We start from the raw sequence: 8,332 nt of genomic DNA on the forward strand, positions 1-8,332 counted from the left end.
ATAGATATTGTTCATAAAACACTGTTATATACACATACCATTATTATTAATATATAGATATATGGACATATAGATTTTTTTTTTTTTTTTTTTTATATACATAAAGGAACACCACAAAATCAAAGAGGAAACCATCCTAATGTAAAATTAGAGCCCACCATATGTGGAGTTAAAACTAATATCAACGAACCTTACCTACCAGACCAACCCAGGCGGAGGGGAGGTGCCCGCCCAATATTTTACCGAATCATCATGAATGACGGACCCCCAACTCAAGAGTACTAATATTCCTTACCCCGACTGAAATAACAACCGAAATAATAATTATTATTATTATTTTTTGTAATTATTCATTATGTACAGTCATTCATTTATGTATTCATATTGGGTGAGGGGTTCCCAACCCAAGAACACTGCAGGAAAACAAGCTGCTAAATCACAGACCTACAGCAGCAGACTACTCCACGTATATGCAATGAAAAGACAAACAGCCTGGAGAAATTATCAATCAGCCAGAACAAAAGGCCGAAGGGGACGGCAGGGCCGAAAAATTTAATACACCCCAAACTATCCCCGAAATTTTGGTAGAGATACCACAAGGTAGGTGGCATACATGTGTTGTGAGGGCTGTGCAGCCTAGTCCATCCTTGTCAAGGGGGGTGCTAAGCTTCCCTTCTGTCAACCAACCCAAAGAAACTGATGCATCTCTATCACAGCTGCCCAGAGTGGGATCCGAACCCATGCAGCCAGAAACGACCTGAACTCAGTGACTTAGACCGTTCGGACATCCATACCAAACCGTACAGCGAAATGAGTCATGTAGAAAAAAGCTTGGAGGACCACCATGCTGACCTGTGAAGACCTACCAGGAGGACCATTCAGTGCTTGACCCATACAAACATAAGAAAACCCAAATGTGTCCAACAAACCACAAGGAATAGAGCCAATGTAGAGGGATTACTACTACCGCGCTTCCCCTCAGAAATATGAACTAAGAATGTCATATCATTCTTGGAAGCCCAAATAGTGTTTTTATTTTGTTTAATTTTTTTTTTATACCTCTTCCCCGGTAGATAAGGTGATGTGAGCTCCAGGCCCACTGATCAGGAGGCGATGACACTACCCATAAACTAGTAACTTGACACAAGCAGGAACTTAACATGGAGTACTACTTTTCACCGGAAATCACCCAAATATACCACTCTCATACTCCCAATGTGCATCATACATATATCTAGATAGAAATACATATATTTTTTATTTATACATAATTTTTTATTTTTATTTTTTATTCCCATAAAAAAACGAATTCGACTGCTGCATAAAAGGAGAATTATGAACTGCAGGGAAGTAAACTACTACACTCCACGCTGAAAGGGAAATTGGTAAAACACCCGGCGGGACTGATCTATCCCGAAAAACATCCGCAAAAAAGGCCAGCCAATAAACAAGACACAGGGTAGAAGCAAGGCTTCTCACGCAGGAGGATATCAACATACAGGTCCTTCTCAAAAAATTAGCATATTGTGATAAAGTTCATTATTTTCTGTAATGTACTGATAAACATTAGACTTTCATATATTTTAGATTCATTACACACCAACTGAAGTAGTTCAAGCCTTTTATTGTTTTAATATTGATGATTTTGGCATACAGCTCATGAAAACCCAAATTTCCTATTTCAAAAAATTAGCATATTTCATCTGACCAATAAAAGAAAAGTGTTTTTAATACAAAAAAGGTCAACCTTCAAATAATTATGTTCAGTTCTGCACTCAATACTTGGTCGGGAATCCTTTTGCAGAAATGACTGCTTCAATGCGGCGTGGCATGGAGGCAATCAGCCTGTGGCACTGCTGAGGTGTTATGGAGGCCCAGGATGCTTCGATAGCGGCCTTAAGCTCATCCAGAGTGTTGGGTCTTGCGTCTCTCAACTTTCTCTTCCCAATATCCCACAGATTCTCTATGGGGTTCAGGTCAGGAGAGTTGGCAGGCCAGTTGAGCACAGTAATACCATGGTCAGTAAACCATTTACCAGTGGTTTTGGCACTGTGAGCAGGTGACAGGTCGTGCTGAAAAATGAAATCTTCATCTCCATAAAGCTTTTCAGCAGATGGAAGCATGAAGTTCTCCAAAATCTCCTGATAGCTAGCTGCATTGACCCTGCCCTTGATAAAACACAGCGGACCAACACCAGCAGCTGACATGGCACCCCAGACCATCACTGACTGTGGGTACTTGACACTGGACTTCAGGCATTTTGGCATTTCCCTCTCCCCAGTCTTCCTCCAGACTCTGGCACCTTGATTTCCAAATGCAAAATTTGCTTTCATCCGAAAAAAGTACTTTGGACCACTGAGCAACAGTCCAGTGCTGCTTCTCTGTAGCCCAGGTCAGGTGCTTCTGCCGCTGTTTCTGGGGAATGCGGCACCTGTAGCCCATTTCCTGCACACGCCTGTACACAGTGGCTCTGGATGTTTCTACTCCAGACTCAGTCCACTGCTTCCGCAGGTCCCCCAAGGTCTGGAATCGGTCCTTCTCCACAATCTTCCTCAGGGTCCGGTCACCTCTTCTCGTTGTGCAGCGTTTTCTGCCACACTTTTTCCTTCCCACAGACTTCCCACTGAGGTGCCTTGATACAGCACTCTGGGAACAGCCTATTCGTTCAGAAATTTCTTTCTGTGTCTTACCCTCTTGCTTGAGGGTGTCAATGATGGCCTTCTGGACAGCAATCAGGTCGGCAGTCTTACCCATGATTGCGGTTTTGAATAATGAACCAGGCTGGGAGTTTTTAAAAGCCTCAGGAATCTTTTGCATGTGTTTAGAGTTAATTAGTTGATTCAGATGATTAGGTTAATAGCTCGTTTAGAGAACCTTTTCATGATATGCTAATTTTTTGAGATAGGAATTTGGGGTTTTCATGAGCTGTATGCCAAAATCATCAATATTAAAACAATAAAAGGCTTGAACTACTTCAGTTGGTGTGTAATGAATCTAAAATATATGAAAGTCTAATGTTTATCAGTACATTACAGAAAATAATGAACTTTATCACAATATGCTAATTTTTTGAGAAGGACCTGTACATAATAAATTTCTATATAGAACAAACCTGTGTATTTATTTATATATGAATAATTTTTTTTTTTACATTTATTGTAATATATATATTCCAATTTTTTTATCACCTATAAAATTACTTTGTTTAATTATTTATTATTAGTATCATTTCATTCTTTTCAATCACGTTTTATTAGAATTTTTTTTATATATAGATATATATACTCAGTTCCATTTTTTTTAATACCCTTTGTTATTTATTTGTATATTTAATGCCTATAATATATTAATTTGGTTATAAAAAAATTATTATTATAATTTTTTTAATTAACGTATAAACAGAGAAAACCTCCATATATGCTAATGATAACCCATTGCTCAGGGCTGCACCCGAGTTGCCCAATCTCCAGGAAAAAATGTGTGGGTAACCTACAGGCCCTGTAAACCCCCCTGAAGCCACTGGGCCACTGAGCAACCATCGAGATCGTTGTTTTTTTTTTTGTTTTTTTTTGCCATTAAGCAGGGACACCGTCTCTACCAGTGATTCTAAATCTGCACAAGAACCACCATCCCTGCAGTACTCACCAGTCACAGAGAGGGACGGCACCTCCAAAGGAGTGGGTACGGGCTGCAGCGACCAGGCCGAGCCCTAGAGTGACGGTCAGGCAACAGCCTCGTACGGTGTTTGTATAACCAGACTCCTCCGATGCGCCTGACATTCCGTCCTAAAGACGATGGTAAGCGCCACCTGAGGATCTGGAGCGCCCATTTCTCCCGGAAACCCAGGAACAGCGACGGGACTGGCGCATGCGGAATCCATTACGGCCATGCCTCCTGGCAACCTAAGGGAAGAATAAAACGCACCTGCGCCTGCGTGAAGGGGAGGAAGGGGGGTGGGGCTGTCGCCATAATGGACTAAAAATAAGACCCAGAGAGTCTCATTGTACGGAAGGGGCTCTGCTCACAAAGCCGGGACAGTAGGAATACCCCTCAGAAGCCCATAGGCACAGGTGCACCACAATCAGACATGGCAAGCACAATTGGTTAATCTACAATACTGGACAGGAGACTAGGGGGAGCTACAACAAGCACCACATATAAAAACTCGCCTGCCCAGCGGTGCCCGGTATGGGACCCGGTAAACGCTGCAGGGGAAGGGGGGGGGGCTAGGCGAAGCGACCTAGCTAGTGCCATGAGAGCTAAAGGAGCCTGTCCAAAGCAGCAGGGGGAGGGGTGAGGACCCCATATTGCCCTACATTACCGGGGAGACCAACAATCCCGCCCGACATGCTTAGCACTAACGCCATGGAACAGAAGCCGGGAAGGGGGGGCGGAGCCGCAGAGCAGCGCCACAGACATCTCCAGGATGGGTCATAAGAAAGGGCCGCACACCAGGAAGCAGCCAAAAGGGCAGAAACACCTGTGGACTCTTGGTGTGGACAGAGCAAAGGGGTATGTACATACCAATCTGCTTCCACTGGCAAGAGGAAGTGCCAGCACCAGGGAGGGAGTATATGTATCTCCAGGATCCCCTGAACCGCCCACATCCTAAGAAGGCTCCCAAGTGCATTAACCCTTAATGGCCCTAAACAACCACCTTCATAAGCACTAATGTAATGGGGCCAGCTCCCTAACGCCCTAAGGGGGAAAAGGGGAGGGGGGATTATCAGTCCCTAATCACCCTCCTTATACAGTCGGGTGCTTACCATATTGTTCACTTCTCCTGACTTCTCCAAACCCTTCACTCTTTTGTGAAATAACCCTGTGGGTGTTGTTGGTGTGTGCAACTAATGCTACTTATTCTGCTTGTAATGCAGAATGCGGCGGTCAGTGGTGCGTGTAACTCAGGGTGCGCTGGTCAGGGGTGCTAGTTGTAATGCAAGGTGCGCTAGTCAGGGCTGCATGTAACGCAGGGGGCACTGGTCAGGGGTGAATGTAATGCAGGGGGGACTGATCAGGGGTGAATTTAACGCAGGGGGCACTGGTCAGGGGTGCATATAACGCAGGGGGCACTGTCAGGGGTGCATCACAGATAGAAAAGGTACTTACAGTTCTGATGTGCTCTGATGTGCTCTGTCATGGTGCCTTCTTCCTCTAGGTGTGGTGGCAGGGGGAGGGGCGCGCCACGATGTTTCCTGATGTTAAATCCCCAAGCAGCATTCTTTTCTGCCTCTGCAGGTCCTGCTAGGCTGAAATACATAGGCAGTGTATGCCCTCTCCTTCCCAGCCAATAGCAGCTGAGGTGGGCGGGGGAAGATTCATTAGGCTGCAGACTGCTGAGGAGCCTGTAGTGAAACAGGTGGACAGCATAGGCAGTACTTTCAATTTGGCAAAACTGACAGATCGCCGCTGTACTCAGGGCCGTCTTTAATATTGATTTGACCCTGGGCAAGAATTTATTTGGGCCCCCTGGATCCCGCCTTTCCACACCCTAGCATGCAATCACGCCCTCCGCCACAACACATACACAGAAAAAAAAATCCACACACCCCGTAGATTAGTAAACTTTAATAATGATGAGTGGCAATAATGTAAATACTGCCTTTTTTTCTGAAACGGCAGTGTTTACATTAAAAACCCCAGAACTACTACGTTTAGCTGTTGTGGTCCTGGTGACTATAGTGTCCATTAAAAGGATTCTGTTACCTCTTATAACACAAATTCAGATTTTAAAGCAGTCATGCTCCACAGATTACCTTGAATCGGCTTTGCTGTTCTATACTGTAATCCATTCAGTAGTTTTGCTAAAAAACGACTTTTATAATTATGCTAATTAATCCTGAGGGTGCCCAGAGGGGCGTTATGTTCCACTTTGTGTGCCCAGTAACGCCCCCCTGCAGTGCCCAAAACGCCCTCCTCCTGAATCCCTAACCGCCCACAGCGTCTCATGCCTCTCCTCCCCCTCCCTGACGGCCGAGCGAAGTCTCGTGCAGACGCGGTACCCACTGAGGGCTGCGCCAGTGCGATTTTCTGGAGACTAAGGGAAGAGCGAGCATCGGACGTCACTGGGCTCGGCGCATGCCCAGTGACGACGATGAAGCTCCTGCCCTCAGTCTCCAGCAAATCGCACTGGCGCAGCCCTCAGTGGGTACTGCGTCTGCGTGAGACTTCGCTCGGCCGTCAGGGAGGGGGAGGAGAGGGATGAGACGCTGTGGGCGGTTAGGGATTCAGGAGAAAGGCGTTTTGGGCACTGCAGGGGGGCGTTACTGGGCACACAAAGTGGAACATAACGCCCCTCTGGGCACCCTCAGGATTAATTAGCATAATTATAAAAGTCGTTTTTCAGCAAAACGACTGGATGGATTACAGTATAGAACAGCAAAGCCGATTCAAGGTAATCTGTGGAGCATGACTGGTTTAAAATCTGAATTTGTGTTATGAGAGGTGACAGAATCCCTTTAATATAGAAGGGGGGGGGGGGGGGGGAGAATCAGCACAAAGTATCAAATAAAATGGCTGTATTATTATTCTAAAAATTTAAAAAGCAAAACTTTTGACACAAAAATATAGTATTTTGCAGATTACTTTATTTTTTATTTTTTTTACAATGTGCAGATAGTACTTTACTTCTAACCTCTCAATCCACCCCTACATACAGGGTGATACAGCGCCACTTACTGTACCTCCATCCAGTGACATCTCTTTGATTTAGATGTTCTCTTTCCTCATCTTTTCCTTTCTGACCTTCAGACCAGACCACCATTTTTCTGCCATTTCTCGTCTCTGCAGCTTGACAAACAAAATCTTAGTTTACTACTTTTCTATCATCCTCCCATCTTCTGGACAAATCCTACCACCCCCCATACTGTGCCGCTGTGCTCCCCAATACTATACTGCAGAAACAGATAAACCCCATGATAATAGGAGTACCATGCAGATAGTGCCCTTCAATAATTATTGGCACACAGTGCCCTAAAATAACTGTGCTCAGCAAATAGTGCCCCTGACACTAATAGTGTAAACATAATGTCCCCCAAAAATAATTGTGGTAAGCTGATACTGTGCCAAGGTGCCCCCAAAGTAATAGTGCTCCCAAAAGTCCCACCAATAGGAATAATTCTCTGCTAGAGCACACATGGTAGTAATAGTGCTCCTACAGTGCCCCCAACATGTCCCCACTGTGCCCCAGAAGTAATAATGCTCCCATAGTGCCCATACTAGTAATCATGTTCCCCATAGACCCCCAATTGTAATAAAGCCCATCATAATGCCTCCAGTAGTAATAATTCTCCTTATAATGTGCCAGTGCAAAAATACCCCCTTTTAATGCCCCCAATTGAGCTAATGTCCCCATAGTGCCCCCATAATGTGCCAGTCTAAAATACCCCTATATAGTGCCCCCAGTAAATGCCCCATAGTGCTCTTCTTCCCCCTTCTTCCTAGTGCCCCCATAATGTAGCAGTATAAAATGCCCTATATATAGTGCCCCAGTAGATGCCCTCAGTGTCCCCCATAATTTGCAAGTATAAAATACCCCTTCTTAGTGCCCCCATAGATGAGCCCATAGTACTCCTCTCTCCCCTTCCCCATAGTACCCACCATAATGTGCCCCAGTATAAAATACCCCTATACAGAGCCCCCCGTATAAAGTACCCCTTCTTTGTGGCCTCAGTAGAAGTCCCCATAGTGTTCCTCTCCCCCCTTCCCCAATATAAAATACCCCTTCTTTGTGGCCTCAGTAGATGCCCCCATAGTGCTCCCAATAATGTGCCAGTAAGAAGTGCCCCCATAGTGCCACCCAATAATTTGCCAGTACGAAGTGCTCCCACAGTGCCCCACAATAATGTGCCAGTAAGATGTGCCCCCATAGATGCCCCCCAATCATATGCCAGTAACAAGTGCCCCCATAGATGCCCATCAATTATGTGCCAGTAACAAGTACCCCCATAGATGCCCCCAGTCATATGCCAGTAACAAGTACCCCCATAGATGCCCCCCCTATCATGTGCCAGTAACAAGTGCCCCCATAGATGCCCCCAATAATGTGCCAGTAACAAGTGCCCCCATAGATGCCCATCAATCATGTGCCAGTAACAAGTACCCCCATAGATGCCCCCAATCATGTACCAGTAACAAGTATCCCCATAGGTGCCCCCAATCATGTACCAATAACAAGTTCCCCCATAGATGCACCCAATCATGTGCCAGTAACAAGTGCCCCCATAGATGCCCCAATCATGTGCCAGTTACATGAGAGTTTTTGGAACCGCGCTGCTCTGGACTATAATCTCCGGTCAATAGTGGATGGTGCCGGGCTCCAACACCTTTCCTT

The 8,332-nt window shown here is 45.3% G+C and overlaps 1 pseudogene; it reads right to left on the reverse strand.

Annotated features, from left to right (window-relative positions):
* Positions 1-576: 576 nt before the first annotated feature.
* LOC122925313 lies at positions 577-689 on the reverse strand (annotated as a pseudogene).
* Positions 690-8,332: the final 7,643 nt, after the last annotated feature.

Source organism: Bufo gargarizans, chromosome 1 (assembly GCF_014858855.1).
Source record: "Bufo gargarizans isolate SCDJY-AF-19 chromosome 1, ASM1485885v1, whole genome shotgun sequence".
Taxonomy (NCBI): domain Eukaryota; kingdom Metazoa; phylum Chordata; class Amphibia; order Anura; family Bufonidae; genus Bufo; species Bufo gargarizans.